We start from the raw sequence: 19,903 nt of genomic DNA, 5'->3' as shown, positions 1-19,903 counted from the left end.
CCCTGCCAGGTGGGACCAGGTTTGTGGGGGCCTTCAGCTCACCTCTGGATGTGCAGGGAAACTTCTCCTGGTTTCAAGCAGTCTTTATTGAAGGAAGGTCCCTGTTCTAAAATGGCAAGTCAGAGACGTACTTTCCTGTACACGTGGTCTGCCCAGGCCTTGGATGCCTGCTCCCTCTCTGGGCTCAGACTGCTGGCCAGAAGGGACCTGGCATGAGTGTGCTTTCCAGCTCACCTCTGGATGTGTGGGGAGCCTTCTCCTGGTTTCAAGCAGTCTTTATTGAAGGAAGACCCCTGTTCTAAAATGGCGAGTTAGAGACACACTTCCCTGCGTGCACAGTCTCCTCAGTCAAGATTTAATATTTTAGGCAGGAGTGTCTAGTTTACTCAGTGTGAACCATCACCTTCACCTTGGTTACCAGGGTAAGACAATATTTGAATGTTCAATTTATGTATTTCAAGTTAGATACACCGGAAATGTGAAATAAATCAGATTCTGACAAAATGCCCATTATCCTTGATTCAACCCCTTTTTGGTAAATCTTCCTTCTCCTGAATTTTTAGATCTTTATCATTGTGAATAGATTTGATTCAGCTCTCTCCAGCTATTTTAGGAATTTCTTTTATCTTAGGTGAAAATTCTGCATTCCAATTTTCTAGTTTCCTACAGTCCTTTTATGTGACTAGTCCCCAGATACTCTATACTGAAAAAATAGGAGAAAGGCACAGCCAGCTCATCAGATTTTTGTCATTTGTTTACAAAATGACAGCTAGGACTCAATAATTATAAAATTTACTCTCAGAATAAATGTGTCAGAATCTTCTGGAGGACATACTTGACAGATATTCCTGTACTTATCTCTGTCAGAATATTTTTGTGGTTCTCAGGTAGAGCTTTGAACTTTCAGTGTTCTCAGATGATTCTGACTTTCAGCTAGTTTTGAAAAATACACTTCTGTAGACACTCCCTGATGTTCTATCCAATTTAAATATTCTGCTTTATAACACAATACATTTGAGAATTTCAGATAGCAATGCAAACAGAAAAATTTACTTGAACCCAGTAGATAGTTCATTGCCCCTCAAATCTTAGATTTATATTTCTACTCAGAATCTTGGTATTGAAAGTTACTGAGTTAAGGTTATTACAAGGGTTGGTAAAGTAAACGTAAACTTTAGCTGTATGTAGTGAGTTCTAGATCCTTAAAAACTTAATTTACATTGTGTAATTATGTTTCAATTCTAGCAGCCCTCAAAAATCATCAGGGTGGAGGTTACATTTAGGAATGTCAAGGCTCAAAATGCTCATGTCTTTTCTAATAAAATTTTATGGGTGAATTAGACACATGAGTATAGAACTTGTTAGAAATGTAGCATTTCAGGCTCCTACCCAAAACTACTAGAAAAAAAATCTAAAATTTTGCAACATCCATGGGTAATTCTTAAGTTCAAGAAACACTTGGCTATGTAGGTTTCCTCAAGCACCTACATCAGACAAATATGTCAAAATATGAAGAGATCATTTCCAAAGAGAAATATCATTGCAGCCTATGACTTAACAATCAATGTCCACCATTTTCTGGTGAGTAAGTGACAGGTCACAAGACAGGGAGGGTATCAGAGCTGTCAGGGCTGTTAGGGGGTCTCACCATCAGGCACCCAAATAGGGAGCAAAAGAGAAACTGAAGTATAAAATGGGGGGAAAAGCATTCCCTTTAGGGTTATCTTGAGAGAAGACTTTATTGCTCACAGGTAAGAGTAACTATATGTCTCTTAGGGTCTGACTTTGAGTTTTTTGGTTGTTTTTTTTCACAATGAAATGGACAGGAAGAAGAATCAGGCAAAAGGGCAACATAACATCAAGCAAACAATAATTAATTATGTTATTTAATTGACAGCAATAATCTTCATTAGTGTAAAAGAAAGAAAATATTTGAAATTTTCCTTTTGCTCAAAGCTCTGACTTCGAAATCAGAATACCCTGTCCTCCTGCTCCCCTTAGCCTTACCGCTTTCCTCCCTCTCTCGACCCTTCCCTTTGTAACAACCTCCCTTTCTCTTTTCTTTTCTTTCTTCTACATTTGCTGAGTATTTACCAAATGTTCAATACCTAGGATATGAAAATGAAGGGCATAGATTCTTGTCTATGGTGCAATGAGGAAGAAAATAGAGAGATGATCTCAACAAAATGATACCATCTTAATTAATTTTGCCTTATGTGGATGTGCCTATTGGCTTTTATTTTATTTATTTATTTTTTAAAGATTTATCTATTTTTACAAGTACTGGGTTACAGGCCAGATGTGCGGGAGGGTGAGACAATTCACCATAGACAGAGTGGAGAACAGAACAGGCAGATCCACTGAAATACACCGCTGAGGGGAGCAGCAGGGAGATGGGAGAGGTCTGTTGTGCTGTGTGGGTATCTCCCTGGCTGGCCGGGAATGGAATCTGCACTGCAGAGGCTGTGGACAGCTTCACAGAACTGTGCTCAACCCGCTGTGCCACTGGGGAGGCCCACCTATTGGCTTTTAAAGGAACACATTTTTGTACTACTGATCAACAAGAAAAATAAATGGTCTAGTCAACTTCAGGCAGACAAAATTCAAACAAAACTGGGATGAGTCTAAGTTTCCCACCTTTCTATGAACCAATCCCTGTGACCAAAGGGGCCAGAAACTGCATTATTTTGGGTTACTAGGCCATTTCTGTGTTTAGAGCGGGGACAGAGAAATCACTAAATAGACATGAGGAAATAAGTTGGAAGGTGCTATTTCCAGCAAATAACTAATGTCTCTAATCCTTCTTTACATCTAAACTTTGAGTTTATATCATATCTCGCCAGCAGTTGAGAGAATGTTTTTTCTAACAACTCAAATAAGAATAGACTGTGTCATTTTTGCTGAGGCAGGTGACATGTGCCCATTATAAAGCAATTTTAATCTGTTTCATTTAACCTTATTAAGCAGTTTTCCAAATCTCTTTGGGAAATTAAAATTTTACTAAGTAGTAGGAAGTCATTAACTACTTAAATCATTGCACAGAAATATTAATTACTGAACTTTGTTTACTTTTGGCTTTTGATTGCAAGGAACTAAGGATTTGGGCCTATTAGTAAACAGACATGTTTTGTGTCAACTAGAAAAATTGAAGCATGTGTTTTAGAATTATGAATATTTACTTCTAAATCTTCCAATCCAATTGGCTACTATTTAGAAGTGAAGATTCTAAGAGATAAAATTTGGTCATGACTAGAAACATTAAATTCCTTTTGATAATTATTTCTAGATTGCATTGTAAATTTGATTTTCCTGAACTAACAGCTTTACCTTCCTCCCATGATATTTGAAGTTGGAATTATTTCTCCATAGGTGGTTGAAACTACAATATGTAAGTTCTGGAGCTGTAGTCTTGCCTCCAAATAGACCAAAGAAGCACCAAATAACAGTATAAAGCAATTGGCCTGAGCTAAACAGAAGGAAATACTGAAAAGGAAGCTTTCAGAATGTGCACGCTGTGTTATGGTCGTTAAGGTTACTTCCAGAGAGCAAGCTGCTTTTTTGTCCCCATGGAGTTGTTAGAAAAAAACCCACTATAATTAAACCTGTATTTTTCAGACTAGAAACAGAAAGTAAAAGAAAAAAAAATGAGGCCTGATCATTAAAAATTAAAAATTAGAAATGAAAATATTGTGGCATGCTGGATAGAATTAGGAGCCTGAGCCACATGTTCCACTGTGTTCTCTGTGAGAAGCCAAGATTTATAAAAACTATACTGATTAAGGTAAATAAGTAAATTTGATTTACAACATTGTGTATGTTTTGAGAATGTAAGTTCATACCTCTAGAAATGTATGTTTCCATATAGCACCTACCATGAACGGCCCAATAATACTCTATCAGAATTCATCAGCCCCTTGGGCCTCCCTGGTGGCGCAGCGTTTGAGTGCTGGATTGTGAAGCTGCCCGCGGCCTCTGCAGCACCGGTTCGATCCCCAACCACCGGTGAGGGTCCCACATGGCGCACAGACCTCTCCTGCAGCCCGCTGCTCCACTCAGCAGTGTACTTCGGTCCTTCTGCCTGTTCTGCTCCCTGCTCTTTTTCTGGTAAATTCTCTCTCCCTTCTGCGCTTCTGACTGTACCCAGTGCTTGTATAAATAAATAAATAAATCTTAAAAAAAAATTCTTCTGCCCATGTTTTGATTGTGTCATGTTCATTTTGTTGAGTTGGATGGGTTTTTTCTATATATTCTGGGTATTGCCCATTGATGGATATATGCTGTGTAAAATTTTTCTCCTTTAGTAGGGTGTCTTTTTGGTTTAATGATAGTTCATCAATCTAGAAGAGATGGACAAATTCCTTGAACTATACAATAATCCAAAGCTAGATAAAAATGAAATAGAAAACATAAACAGACCAATTATAAGTAGTTTGAAACAATTATCAAAACCCTCCCCAAAAACAAAAGCCCAGGACCAGATGGCTTCACAAATGAATTCTACCAAACATTCAGCAGTGAATTAGTGCCTATCCTACACAAACTCTGAAAAAATTGAGAAGGAAGGAATACTACCAAACACATTTTATGAAGCCAACGTCACACTAATACCAAAACCAAACAAGGACAACACAGAAAAAGAAAACTACAGACCTATCTCTCTAATGAACACTGATGCAAAAATCCTTAATAAAATCCTAGCAAGCAGAATCCAACAATGCATCAAAAAGATAATTCACCATGACCAAGTGGGATTTATTCCAGGAGCACAAGAAGGGTTCAACATCCAAAAATCAATTAATGTAATCCAACATATCAACAAAAGGAAAAATAAAAACCATTTAATCATATAAGCAGATGCTGAGAAAGCATTCAACAAAGTTAAACACCTGTTTATGATGAGGGCCCTCAAAACTCTTGGGATAGAAAGAACATGCCTTAACATATAAAGTTCCTCTACAACAAACCCATAGCCAATATCATTCTCAATGGTGAAAAGGTGAAAGCCTTTCCCTTAACAACTGAAACAAGACAAGGATTTCCACTCTCACCACTGCTTTTCAATATAATACTGAAAGTCCTAGCCAGAGCAATAAGACAAGAGAAGGACATACAAGGAATCCAAATAGGAAAAGAAGAAGTCAAACTATCACTATTTACAGGTGATATGGTGATATACATAGCGAACACTACAAACTCCACAGAAAAACTAATAAAAATAATCAATTTAGTAAAGTAGCAGGATACAAAATGAACACACAAAAATCAATAGCCTTCCTATACGCAAACAATCAATATGAAGAAGAAGAAATGAAGGAAACCATGCCTTTTATATTTGAAACAAAAAAAAAAAATTAAATACCTGGGAATAAACCTAAAAAAAAAAAAAAAGAAAGACCTATACAAAGGAAATTATAAAATATTGTTAAACAAAATAGAAGACACAAAGAAATGGAAAGACATACCCAGCTCATGGACTGGAAGAATTAAAATTATCAAAATGCCCATCCTACCGAAAGCAATTTATAAATTCAATGCTATTCCAATAAAAAATTCAATGATATCCTTCAAAGAGATAGAACAAATATTGATGAAATTCAGGGCCTCCCTGGTGGCACAGGTGGTTGAGCACCACACTGTGAAGCTGTCTGCAGCCTCTTCAGCTTGGGTTCAATCCTGGCCAGCCGGCAAGAATCCCATGTGATGAAGCAGACCTCTCCAGTCTTGCCTGCTGCTCCCCTCAGCAGTGTATTTCATCAGTCTGCCTGTTCTGTTCCCCGCTCTGTCTCTGGTGAACCCTCTCACCCTCTCACACATCAGGCCTATACCCTGGTTCTTGTATAAATAAATAAATATTAAAAAAAGAACAAATATTGATGACATTCATATGGAACCACAAAAATCCTCAACTAGCCAAAGCTTTCCTGACCAAAAAGAAGGAGAATGGCAGTATCACACTCCTAAACTTCAAACTATACTATGAAGCTATAATAATTAAAACTGTATAGTACTGGAACAAAAAAGACCAATGGAATCAAATATGAAATCCAGAAATAAACCCACATATTTATGGACCACTAGTATTTGACAAAGGTGCAAACTATATGCAATGGAAAGACAGTTTATTCCATAAATGGTGCTACAAAAACTGGACTGCTATATGCAAAAAAAATGAAGCTAGACTATGAACACACACCAGCACAGAAACCAACTCAAAATGGATGAAAGAATTGAACATAAGACCTGAAACCATAAGATATATAGAAGAAAATATAGGTGAAACACTACAAGACATACATCCCAATAACATCATTAAAGACTCATCACCCAAAGCAGTGATAGTGAAGGCAAAGATAAACACCTGGATTACATCAAACTGAAAAGCTTCTGGACAGCCAAAGAGACATTAACCAAAACAGAGAGACACCCCACTGATTGGGAAAAAATGTTTGCCCACCAGTCACCTGATATGGGACTGATCACAAAGATATACAAAGAACTCACAGTGCTCACAGCAAAATAAACAATCCAGTCAAGAAATGGGCAGAAGAAGTTAAAAGACATTTATCCAAAGAGGAAATGCAAATGGCCAACAGGCATATGAAAAAAGGTTCAACATCCCTTATCATCAGGGAAATGAAAATCAAAACTACACTGAGATACCACCTTACATCAGTGAGAATGGCACATATCAAAAAAACAAGCAACAAAAAATGGTGGCGAGGATGTGGTAAAAAAGGAACTCTCCTGTACTGCTGGTGGGAGTGCAAACTAGTCCAACCATTATGGAGAGCTGTGTGGCGATTCCTCAGTCTACTGAAAATGGACCCAGCAATTCCACTCCTAGGATTGACCCAAAGGACACAAAAACATTGATTCAAAAGAACACCTGTACCCCTATGTTTACTGCAGTACTGTTTACAATAGGTAAAACCTGGAAACAACCCAAATTATTATTCAGCAATTAAAAAAGATAAATTCATGCCATTCACAGCAACGTGGATGGAAATAGAAGGAATTATGCTCAGTGAAATAAGCCAGAAGGAAAAAGAAATATATCGGATGGTTTCTCTTACAGCAGGAACATAGGGGAACCAATTATGACATCAGTGTAAAAATAATAACAGTACAAAACACAACAAAGCAAAAACAGATAATTACAAATCAGAGATATCCTGCAGGAGAGGAGGCGGGAGAGGGATCAGAGGGAGAGAGTGAGGAGCACAGGGGACTGTGGTGATGGTGCACGGGTGCCTTGGGGAAGGAAATTCTATGGGGACTCAACCTGAGGAGGTGGGGGTAAGAAAATATTGTTTAAAAAAATAAATAAATTTATTAAAAAATAAAAATAAATGTATTTAAAGAGCAAAAAAAGAAAAATATAATAAATCAAAAAACAAAATTAATAGGCAACTATTAATCAAAGACAAGCTGTAGAGGAGGGCAAGGGAGATCAAAACAGAGGAGGGAAGAATACACGGGACTATGGTGATGGTGTACAGGTGAATTGGTGGTGGAAATTTTATAGGGAATACACCTAAGAGGAGAAAGCATGCATTGTAAAAGAAGGATGATGTAATATATATATATATATATATATATGTATATATATATATATATTCTATGTAATTCCATTTGTTCATTTGTTGGTTTTTGCTTTTGTGTCACTAGTGTTGGAGTCATGTTCCTAAAGATATCTTTGAAGTCAATGTCTTAGAATGTTTTGCCTATGTTTTTCTTCCATGTATTTTATTATTTCAAGCATTACATTGAAGTCCTTGGTCAATTTTGAATTATTGTGAATGGAGTGAGACAGTGATCTAATTTCATTCTTTTGTGTGTGGTTGTCCAATTTTGCCACCACCATTTGTTGAAGAGAATTTTTCCTTTCTCCATTTTATGCTTGTGACTCCCTGATTATTTAAGAGTGAGTTTATCTTGGGCTATAAATTCTATTCCATTGATCTGTGTGCCTATTTTTTATTCCAATAATATATTGTTTTGATTTCAGCTGCTATGTAACATGATTTGAGGTCTAAGAACATAATACCTTCATTCTTTTATTGTCAGAATTATTTATTCCCAGACTTTTGTGGCTCCACACAAACAACATCAATGTTTGCTATAGCTCCTTAAAGAAAGCCTTTCGAATTTTGATAAAGATTGTATTTAAACTCTATATTGCTTTGAGTAAGATGACCATTTTAACAGTATTAATTCTTCCAATCCATGAGCAAGGAAGATCTTACCATTTCTTTGTGTCTTCTATTTCTTGTTTTTAAAGATTTATTTATACATGCAAGAACTGGGGTACAGTCCAGAGATGTGGGGGATGAGAGGATTCACCAGAGACAGAGTGGGGAAAGCAGAACGGACAGACTGACTGAAATACACCACTGAGGGGAGCAGTGGGGAGACAGGAGAGGTCTGCTGTGCCATGTGGGTAGCTCCCTGGCTGAAGGATGGAATTCATGCTGCAGAGGCTGCAGACAGCTTCATAGGTTGCAACTTAAACCCTTGTGCCACCAGGGAGGCCATGTCTTCTATTTCTTTTAACAATGTCATGCCCTTTTTGTCAGATAGGTCTTTTACTTCCTTTGTTAAGTGTAATTTTAGGCACGTAGTTCTTTTCCATGCAATTATAAATGGGATCGTTTTTCTAATTTCTTTAACTTTTAGTTCAGTATTTGCAAATATGAATGCAACTGATTTTGTATATTGATTTTGTAGCCTATCCATTACTGTTCTGATTTATTGTTTCTAATATTTTTTCATGTTTTTAAGGAAAACATGAAATTGTTATGAATATCATCATGCCATGAAAAAAGGGGAGATTTTTACTGCTTATTTCCCAACATGTATTCCTTTTATAACTTTTTTATTTCTTAATTGCTTTAGCTTGGATTTTCAATACTATGTTGAATAATGGTGTTGAGAATAGACATCTCTGTGGTGTACCTGCTGTCCATGGAATAGTTTTCAGTTATTCAGTATTGATTATGATATTAGCTGTGTGTTTATCATATATGGGCTTTATTATTTTGAGCTATTTTCCTTCTATTTCCATTTTTGTGGGTTTTTTTTTAAAGATTTATTTTAGTTTATTTATGCATACAAGAACTGGAGTGTAGGCCAGAGGTATGAGGTGGGGTGGGTGGTGAGAGGATTCACCACAGACAAGAGTGGGGAGCAGAACAGGCAGATTTACTGAAATAAACTTCTGGGGGAGACAGTGAAGTTCTGCTGCACCATGTGGGTCAGCTCCTGCTGGGGATTGAACTCATGATGCAGTGCCTGGGATAGCTTGATAGTGCTGAGACTTTAACCTCTGCACCACTATGGAGGCCCATTTTTGTGATTTTTTTTTTTTAACCATTAATGGATGCTGTTCCTTAGCAAATGCTTTTGATGCATCTATTGATAATACCATATGATTTTTATCTTTGCTTTTGTAAATGTTTTGAAATACAGTAATTGATTTTCTGATATTGAACCATGTTCGCAGTCCTGGAATAAATCCTACTTGGGCATAATATACGATCTCTTTAATGGATTGTTGAATTTGGCTTGGTGAGATTTTGTTGAGGATTTTTCCTCTATGTTCATCAAGGATATTTCTCTGTAGCTTTTTATTCTTTTTTAATTTCCTGTTTGCTTTTGATTTTAAGGTAATTTCACCCTCATAAATGTTTTTGAAGTATTCCCTCTTCAATTTTTTTGGAGAGTTTGGGAAGGTACTAGTTCATATTTGAATGTTAGTAGAATTTACTAATGAAATCATCTGGTCCCAGCTTTTGTTCTGAGGAGTCTTTGGATTGTTTTTCTAGTGCTTCTACTTGTAACTGGTCTGTTCAGATATCCTCTTCTTGATTGGGTATTGGGGTGTTGTATGATTCTAGGTATTGTCTGTTTTTTCTAGATTTTCCACTGTGTTGGGATAAAGATATTAATAAAGTAATTTTATGTTCCTCCTTATATTTGTGCTGTCTTCCATAACTCCTTTTTTATTTCTGATTCTTTTTAATAGAATCTTTTCTCTCTTATACTGAATGAACCTAGCTGGAGGTTTGTCTGTGTTGTTTATCTTTACAAAGACCAGTTCTAGCTTTGTTTTTGTTTTTTTTTTAAGATTTATGTGTTTATGCATACAATACCTGGGGTACAGGCCAGAGGTGTGTGTGTGTGTGGTGGGGGAGGGGGCGATGAGAGGATTCACCAGACACAGAGTGGGGAGCAGAACAGGTGGATTGACTGAAATCCACTGCTGAGGGGAGCAGCAGGCACAATAGGAGAGGTCTGCTGCACCATGTGGGTAGCTCCCTGGCTGGGAATAGAACTCATTCTGCAGTGGCTGTGGGTAGTTTCATAGGTTGCGTCTCAACCCTTTGCGCCACCAAGGAGGCCCCAGTTCTCGCTTTTTTTTTTTTTATATAGAGGCATATTTTATTTATTTGTTTGTTTGTTTGTTTGTTTGTTTATACATGCACTGGGTACAGTCAGAAGCCCGGGAGGATGAGAAAATTCACCAGAGCCAGAGCAGGGAGCAGAGCAGGCAGAAGGACCGAAGTACCCGAAGTACACTGCTGAGGGGAGCAGTAGGTGGCAGGAGAGGTCTGTGCACCATGTGGGACCCTCACCAGTGGTCAGGGATCGAACCGGTGCTGCAGAGGCCGCGGGCAGCTTCGCAACCCAGCACTCGACCGCTGCGCCACCGGGGAGGCCCAGTTCTCGCTTTTAATTGGCCTTTTGTACTGTCATTTTGGTTTTCTATTTTGTTAATTCTGTTCTAGTTTTTACAATTTCCCTCCTTCTACTGACTTTTGGTTTTTTTTGTAGTTTTTTTTTTTTTGTTTGTTTGTTTGTTTTTTGTTTTTGTTTTTAACTTCTGAAGGTGTATGGTTAGATGGTTTATTTGAATTTTTTTTTTTTTTCATGTGGGCCTGTGTTGGTAAGTGTGGCTTGACCTGGTTTTGTTTTGGTTTGTCTTGTCCTTTTATTTATTTACTTTTTTCATTTCTTCAAGATTTGTTTGATTCCCTTTCCTTTGCATTATGTGTTACATCTGTTTATTTTCATTTAAGAGTTCTGCTGAGGTTTGTATGTGATGGACAATTTATGGACTCATTTGATGGTCGAGTTTCCAACTCATTTTGATGTCAAATTATTGTTCTCCTCCTTCCTCATGTTAATGGTTTAGGTAGCTGTTACCACTATTGTTGTGGTTCTGTTGCTTTATAATAACCCCATTAGCAGTTCCTTCATGTGCACCTTTGTTCTTTAATTTTTGGCTTTATGGTGAAGCTTCTTACTCTTCTTTCTGTCTTAATTGTTAATCTTGAAGGGTAAAGTATTGTAGGCTGGAAATACCTACTTTAAGTTCTGTATTTCCTGCCAATCCCTTTGTGCTTGTGTTTTTTCTGCTGAAAAGTTGCTGACAATCTGATTCATGTTCTCTTATCATTTATCCTTCTTTCTCTTGATATTTTTATTATATTGTCCTTGTAGTTGTTTTTCAACTTTCTTATAATGTGTCTTGGAGTGTGTCTTTATTATTTTGTTTGGAACACTGGCCTCTTCCATCAGGACATCTGGTTCTTTTCTCAAATTGAGATTGTTCTCAGTAGTTATTTCTTTAAATAAATTTTCTATGCCTTGTCTTTCCTCTCCTTCTGGGACACCCATGATGTACATGCTGTTTCTCTTGGGCTATTCCAAAGGTCTCTTACACTATTTTCTGCTTTTGCTTCCATTTAGGCTTCTGTTTATCTGCTATTGAGGCCTTTTAAGTTCATTTAGAGTATTTCTTACCCCATTACTTCTAATTGTCACAGTTTCATATTTTCTCTATGTCCATTCTATTGCTGTTTTATATCCTCCATTGTTTGTTTGTTTATAGTTCTATAAATGGTATTGTAACTATTAAATCAAACTTCTCTTTAGTCATGTTCCAGAGTTGTGGAGGATTGAGATTGCTCTCAGGTTTTTATTTTTCCCAAGTATTTCTGATATATTCTTCTGTCTCTTAATTTATAGTTTGTATGACTTTTTTAATTTTTATTTTTACATCATTTTTCATTTTTGCACAATGTATGCATTTTCATCTTGGTTATAGTCCCCATACAATTCCCACCCCCTTATTTTGACCCTAATCCCACTTCCCCTGCCCCCCAGGCCTCCCCGTCCCTGTAGTGTGTCTCTGGTTTATAGTTGCTTGTTGATTTTGATTTTTACTTTATTATAAATAAGGAACCAGGAAACTGACTAGTTTGTATGACTTTTAACAGGGACAGGCTTTCAGACTGTTGCTTTTGCACCCATAATAAAAGACGGTACTGGGACTCCCCTGGTGGCGCAGCAGTTGAGCGCTGGGCTGTGAAGCTGCCCGAAGCCTCTGCAGCACCAGTTCTATCCCCGGCCACCAGCAAGGGTCCTGCATGGCGCGCAGACTTCTACTGCCACCTGCTGCTCCCCTCAGCAGTGTATTTCATCAGTCTGCCTGTTCTGCTTCCTGCTCTGCCTCTGGTGAACTCTCTCACCCTCCCGTGCTTCTGACTGTACCCAGTGCTTGTGTAAGTAAATAAATAAATCTTAAAAAAAAAAAAAAAAAAAAGAAAGAAAGAAAGACAAAAGATGGTACTGGCAGGGCAGTAGGGCACCGAAGGACTACTCTCATTGAGTGCTAGGACTACTCTCATTGACTACTCTCATTAAATGTCCCATCATGTTGTAGGCAGGAGAATTGCATGGTAGGGATCCATAGTAAGCTCTTTATCTAGGTCAGCTTCTTGTCTTAGCATCACTTACAGTCTACTATCAGCTTCCACCTTTACACTGTTTTTGAACACTAGATGAGATGTTGGGCCCATTTTGAAGCTGACATGGGGTCAGAGGTCCAGCTTTGTTCTCGTCCCACTGCCCGTCCCTCCTACCAGAGGAGAGACTTCATCCTGAGTTATTGCTCCTGTTGTTAACAGTTACTTAAATTCTGGTTTGTGAAATTGTTCATTTGTTGTCTTTTTTAAAAAAGATTTATTTATTTATGCATACAAGAACTCAAGAACTGGGGTAAAGCCAGAGGTGCAGGGGTGGTGGTGTAAGAGGATTTATCAGAGCAAGTGGGGAGTAGAACAGGCAGACCGACAAAATACACTGCTGAGGGGAGCAAAAGGCGGGACAGGAGAGGTCTGCAGCACCATGTGGGTCACCTCCCTGGCCAGCGGGGGATCGAACTTGTACTGCACTGCCTGGTGGTAGCTTGATTGAGCTTTCTTTAACTCCTGCACCACCAGGGAGGCCCCATTTGTTGTCTTGATTTGCTCTGTGATCGGTAATGACAGGTATTTTGAATATTCCACAATAGGCTTCCAATAGTAGACTCTTCTGAGGAGATACAGGTCATCTGACCTATTTTTCCCAATGATTCAGCCTCTAGCTGTTCTATATTGAGATCCTCAGGCTCAAGTCAATAATCCTCACTCTGAACCCCTATTCCTGTAGTTCTATACCAGTGACTCTTCTGTGTCCTCTGTATGCTCCTTTACCCAGTACGTATGGGTCTTAAGCGTTCCCAGTGTGGCATGCACATCTATAGAGGGCATCTATAGAGGGTACTGTATAACAGTCACTCCTCCCTTTTGTGTGCAGTGCTGTACTTTTATCACTATAAGCAGTTAACTTAAAGTTTTCCTACAACTTTCCATCCAGATGTTGCTCCCATTGTATGCTGTGGCCATCCATTTTTCCTCCTAAGGATTTTGACTTTGCTCTGTTTCAGTCTTACCTATGAGTATATGGTGTAATAAGCAAGAGTCTTCCCCTTGCTGCAAACTTGTTATACTATTTCCCTGATTTTTTTAAAGATTTGTTTATTTATGCTTATAAGAGCTGGGGTACAGGCCAGAGATGCGGGGGGTGAGAGGATTCACCAGAGACAGAGTGGGGAACAGAACAGGCAGAATGATGAAATACACTGCTAAGGGGTGCAGTGGGCGAGACAGGAGAGGTCTGCCGCACCATGTGGGTAGCTCCCTGGCTAGCTGGGGATTGAGCTTGTGCTGCAGAGGCTGCGGTTTGTTTCATAGTGCTATGCTTAATCCCTTGCTCCATAGGACACCTATCATACCGGGATTGTTTTCCAACCCTTCTCTTTTAGTGCATATTTGTCTATAGAGTTCATATGGGTCTTGTTGAGAAAGAAGAAAATTCTGGTTTTGTTTCTTATCCAACCAGCCACTCTATCATTTGATTAGTGTGCTTCAGTCATTGAAATTTAGGAAAATAATTGATATGTAAGTATTTATAAATCAATTTTTCTCTATTCTTTTGTTCTCTTATTCTCTTCCCTGTATTTTGAAAACTACCTTTGGTGTGTAATTTGGATTCTTTCTTTCTTCTAGGTATTTTTGTTTTGAGATTACTATGTGATTTACATATGTGATTTTATATATATGGCCAATCTTAAATTGTAAATAAGCTAATCTTGAGGTCCTGACAGTAATTCCTATTTTTACTATCCCTCATGCCCATAATTTCTGACTTTGGGAACTTGTTGCTTCTATGAGAGGTTTTTTTTGTTTTATGTATGTCTCTTTATAATTTTCCGTAAAGCCAGTTTATAAGAGATTAATTCCTTTGCCTGCTGTTTGTTTGTAAATTTCTCTATTGTTTCTTCAGTTCTGAGCTTTAGCCTGTCGAGAGGATGCCTGGCCAGCAACATTTTCTGCTTAGAAATCCACTGCTAGCCTTCTGCATTTCCCTAATATATGACTCTTTTCTCTGACGTCTTTAGGGATTCTCCCTGTATCTTTAACTTTTGCCATTTAATTGTAGTGTGTCTTGGTGTATACCTGTTTGGGCTTGTTTTGTTTGGAACATTGTGAGCTATCTACATCTGGACGTCTACTTGCTCCCCAGGTTGAGGAAATCCCAGCTACCATTTTTTCAGTTAGTATTTCTCCTCTTTCTCTCTCTCTCTTTTCCCTTGTAAAGCCTGTGATACAAATGTTATTCTCTTTTATGCTATCCCATAATTCCCTTATATTGTGTTCATTTTTATTGCTCTTTTCTCTTTCTTTTTTTAAATTATTTTTGCTCTTGGGGCCTCCCCGGTGGCGCAGCGGTTGAGCGCTGGTTTGCGAGGCTGCCCGCAGCCTCTGCTGCACCGTTTTGATCCCCGGCTGCTCCCCGGCCACTGGGTGAGGGTCCCACATGGCGCGCAGACCTCTCCTGCCGCCCGCTGCTCCCCTCAGCAGTGTACTTCGGTCCTTCTGCCTGCTCTGCTCCCCGTTCTGGCTCGGTGAATTCTCTCGCCCTCCCGCGTTTCTGACTGTACCCGGTGCTTGTATAAATAAATAAATAAATATTAAAAAAAAAAAAAAAGATAATAAATATACCAGAAACACATACAAAAAAAATTATTTTTGCTCTTTTTGGATGATTTCCACTACTCTATTTTCTGTCTCACTGATTCATTCCTTGTCCTCATTGAGTCTACTGATATGCCCTCTATCATATTTTTAACTTCAACTATTGTGCTCTTTAATCTCTTTGGAACTTTTCCATAACTTTTCTGTCCTTGTAGAATTTTGCATTTAGTTAATCCACTGTTTTCTTAGTTTTAATAAGTATAATCAACACTGTTGTTCTATAGTTTCCTCCAGTAGTTTTTTCAACCCTGTTGTAGTAAGATTTTTCCCAAAAGTTTGTCTTGATCTAAAGATTGAGTTAAATTTCTCTGTTACCTCATTCTATTTGATGTTTTGCGTTTATTTCTATGGATTAAACTAGACTGCTTTCCTTTCTAGTTCTGTTGTGACAGTCTTGTGTTAAAAATCACAGGTTTCAGCATGTTGGTTTAGGATGTTGGTCATAGATGCTGGACCACTTACTACCCAGAGGCCTCAGTTCCGCACACACCCAGGGGCCAGTGTTATTTCAAGGAGATGGGGAAGTAGGGAGCCATTGCTCTGTTGTCTGTATTGGACTAGACAACAATAAGACAGTTGTCTAGCAGTTTCTGTTGTTCTATTGATTGGAATTTCATCACCACTAAGTATGACTGGAGCTCATAAGCCAATATAGGATGATGACTCAATACCCTAGCCTATAGGGTAAAGGCTGATACTATGAGGGATATTGAGGTTGTTGCACTAGATTTCTGAGGACAAATGCCTCCCTCAGTGCTGCAGCCTCTTGAGATATGGCCAGGATATGCAATCACCAGATCAAAGCTCATCAATGCTGTCCAAAGTGGTGTTTTCCCAGAAACCCTAAACTGCAAGTGACTCTTCAGGTGTAACTTACATCTGATCTTTGCAAGCTTTGTTGACAGTGCTTTTCTCTTAACACTCTGACGTGAATAGTGACTTGGAGGCTGTGAGCTTGTACCACAGGCAGGTATCACAAGAAGTTGCAGATTACAGCAGTTTGGCTGTATAGCTGCTTGCTAAGCTCTGATGTGGTAGGCATGGTACTTCTTACCCTAGCCAAGATAGCTGCCTGTTGACACAGGCACCACCATCTCAATACCCACTCAAAAGTCTGTGGTCTCCCTGAGAGACCTAGGTTCATCCTGCTACAGTAGGCTGAGAGAGGCTAGAAGCCCGAGGGATCCATGCTGCGAGTTCCTCCCAGCACCTCCACGTTAACTTCCAACAGCTCACGTGTGTCAGCTCAACTCCTACGCAGAAGGTAGTGCTGCTTGGGAGAGACCAGGGTGGGGTAGTAAGGATTGTTTCTCAGCACCAGCTGTCCCAGGTGTGTTAGCATCATGCCACCAGCAGTCCGTGTTCCATACAATAAGCGGCATCATCCTGCCGTAGTATACCAACAGCTCAGGAAAGCCTGGGGTTAGTCAGGTGAGAAAAGGGCAAGTTTTGGGGTCTCCAACTTAAATGCTCACTGTCCCTAATTTGTCAGTTCCACACCCACCCAACAGCCAATATTTTAGGGAGGCGGGGAGACTGGCTCATAGTGCTCTAATACCTACAGCAAGCTAAGAGTTCGGGGGGAATTAAGGTGGGTTTTGTTGCTGATATAGAGTCAGGCTTGACAGATTTGGAAAAAAATTGCCTCGTTCTTTTCCTAAGAGCAGGAAGGAGTGCCATTTCCTACCATACCAGTCTGCAAACATTCACAGGGCTTCAATGTGTAAGCCCGATTTTCAGCTTTGGCGGGGGCTGGGTCCTCCCTGCCTCTGAACAGGAGGTCTAGGAAGTTGGGTCCCCAGAGATTTGGGATTTTCCCTGCTGGTTCAGTACCATGGCAGCTAAGCACTCTGCTGGGCAGAACTGAGGGTGGGTTTTGTAGCTGTTAGCGGCTAAGACTTGATATGAGATGTATGAGGTATTTAGTTGTTTTTTGGATGTACTTAAGGAAATATTTTCCTGGTACAGCTTACACTGCCATGTTTTCTTGGTGTGTCCTCTCACACAATGTTGTAGATGAAGTCAGTTTAGCCTGAAAAATAAGACGGAAGTGGTTGAAGGTTGACTCTCTTAAATGAAGGTGAGAGCATTAGTGTTACAAAAAGGAGGAGTGGATTTGTGGCAGCAACAAATACCACTATACTTATTTCTAGTACAAAGTCATGTTGAAGTATCTGCCTGAGAACTAATTTTTTTGTCACATCTCTGTTTCTGCTTCTCTGCTTTCAAAAATGCCCAACAAATGCGTGGATAATCTAGAACTTGAGTCAGCTATTTCTTAATGTAATCATAGAGGATTCATCTTTGTTTTAAGTTTAACTTTTATGTGATATTTCAAATGGTGCATAGCCGACCATGCTGTTGCCTCTTTAAGGGCATTGCTGAGGTTCTTGAGGAAATGTAATTTAGCAGCCTATAGTGGAGTTTGTGTCCCCCTAATTGTTAATGAGACACCTTGACTCTGAATTAATACGAAAAAGTGCAATAAGATGATCTGCCCCTTACTCACCTTGCTGCTGATTCCAGAGTCAAGAATGTGCAATTTAGAAGATCTGAGCAGCCTGTGCAGTTTAAATCCTGAGGCTCAACTGTCCTAAAGGCGAGTCAGGAGGTTTTGACTATACAGTGATGGACTAGTTATAGCTAGAAGAATGGGGGAGGGGATGACTAGAGATGGGGTCCAAATTCTTACCTAATAAAGAAAGCAGGGGCCTCCCTGGTGGCTCAAGGAGTTAAGCACAGAACAGTGAAGCTATCCGCCGGCTCTGAAGCACGAAGCATGCATTCCATCCCCGGCCGGCCAGGTTGGTGACTCACATGGTGCAGCAGACCTCTCCGCTGCTCCCGGCAGCAGTGTATTTCAGTGGATCTGCCTGTTCTGCCCCCTACTCTCTCTCTGGCGAATCCTCTCACCCCCTGCACCTCTGGCCTGTACTCCAGTTCTTGTATGCATAAATAAATACATCTTTAAAAAAAGAGAGAAAGAAAAGAGGCTTTGTAGAATTTAGTTTGCTGGAGTTTTCATAGTTGGCTGATGATACCAGGACCCTAGTGAGTTCTAGCTCACACTCCTCCACAGACATCCATTAGAGGAACTGCCAGAGGCTCAGGGGAGGTGTGGTGAGATTGTAGGCCTTTAGAGAAGCTTGGTAATCCTGGTAGAATACTAAACAGGCTGAGTCATCCATCCAGATAGGGTAGAACTCCTTGCACAAACCTCTCTCAGAGGTGTCTTTCCGACACATTCCAAGTTTACCTCTTTTTTTCTGATGGCATTAAATGCCATCTCAGGGAAATTTCAATCACTGCCTCTGTAAGGGCAGGACTGACCACAGGGCAGGTTTTCTGATCCCATGCAGACCGGGTAAAAGAGGAGTCAGAGTCCTCAGTAGGTTTTTGCAGGTCTTTTATTGGGGTTCACCAGGTGTATGGCAGGCAGGGGTGCTGGCTGGGGGGCTGGGAGGCTGGCAGGCCTCCCAGCCCCCAGCAAGTCTTCACTCTATCTGGACTCTCTGGCGTTCGTTCTGCTGCTTCTCGGCTTCTGTTTCGGCTTCGGCTTCTACTGCTGCTACTGGTGCTGCTGCTGCTACTGCTGCTGCTGCTGCTGCTGCTGCTGCTGCTGCTGCTGCTGCTGCTGCTGGCGTCCCCATGACGCCGCCCTTAAAAGCACAGTCTCAGCTCAGCTGAATCCCATCTACCTATGCCCACACCCTATTCCAGGTGCCCGCCATCAGGCATGCATTCTGGACAAGGATCCATCATCTATCCTGATGGCAGAAGGGCAGAAAAGCCTGACATTTTCTTTACCCTACAGCCTCCCAGTCTAAATTTCTTTCTTAGCAAATTTTCCTGGTCCATAGCATGGCAAATAGGTGCAGAGTAAATACTGAATATACATAGAGAGAGTTGGACTCAGGAGCAATTTAACCTTGAAGAACAAAACAAAAGGTCATGTAAACATAGGGCTACTTGTTCAGATTCTCTTGATGATCCAGTTATGTAATAAAGCTAGAGGCTATTATTTTCTCCCACAGCTTCCCCTACAACCATTATTCAAATGTCCCACTGTAGGGGAAGTAAAGTATCAGGTTTTTCTGCCCTCCCACCATTAGATTAAATGCATACCTGATGGGGGGCACCTGGAGTAGGGTGTGGGCATGCATAGGTGGGTGCATCTGGGCTGAGAGACTGGGCTTGTAAGGGTGGTGTCACAGGGATGCCAGCATAGTGACAGAGACACTGGAAGAGCACCAGCGGAGAAGCAGAGGCCATGAGAGAAGGCTGGAGAGCCCAGAAAGACTGAAGACTTGCTGGGGGCTGGGAGGTCTGCCAGTCTCCCAGTACCCCCTCCCCCGCCTCCTGTGTACCTGATAAATCCCAATAAAAGCCTGGAAAAGCTACCAAGGGCTCCTAGGACTCCCTCTTTTGCCCCGTCTGCTTGAATCATAGAACCTGCCCTGTGTCTTCCTGCCTGTAGGGTA

The 19,903-nt window shown here is 40.1% G+C and overlaps 1 long non-coding RNA gene across 1 annotated transcript in view; it reads right to left on the bottom strand.

Annotated features, from left to right (window-relative positions):
• LOC119254712 (uncharacterized) overlaps nucleotides 1-17,969 on the bottom strand; it is a 31,233-nt gene extending 13,264 nt beyond the window's left edge. Inside the window, exons 1-2 of the long non-coding RNA XR_008553517.1 lie at nucleotides 17,932-17,969; nucleotides 17,396-17,454 (exon numbers count right to left, since the gene is read on the bottom strand). This is a non-coding gene — a long non-coding RNA (uncharacterized LOC119254712). The remainder of the gene's footprint in view (nucleotides 1-17,395; nucleotides 17,455-17,931) is intronic.
• Nucleotides 17,970-19,903: the final 1,934 nt, after the last annotated feature.

Source organism: Talpa occidentalis, unplaced genomic scaffold, assembly GCF_014898055.3.
Source record: "Talpa occidentalis isolate TD23 unplaced genomic scaffold, MPIMG_talOcc4v2.1 talOcc4.3, whole genome shotgun sequence".
NCBI lineage: Eukaryota > Metazoa > Chordata > Mammalia > Eulipotyphla > Talpidae > Talpa > Talpa occidentalis.
This window is presented reverse-complemented; position numbering and strand designations above follow the sequence as displayed.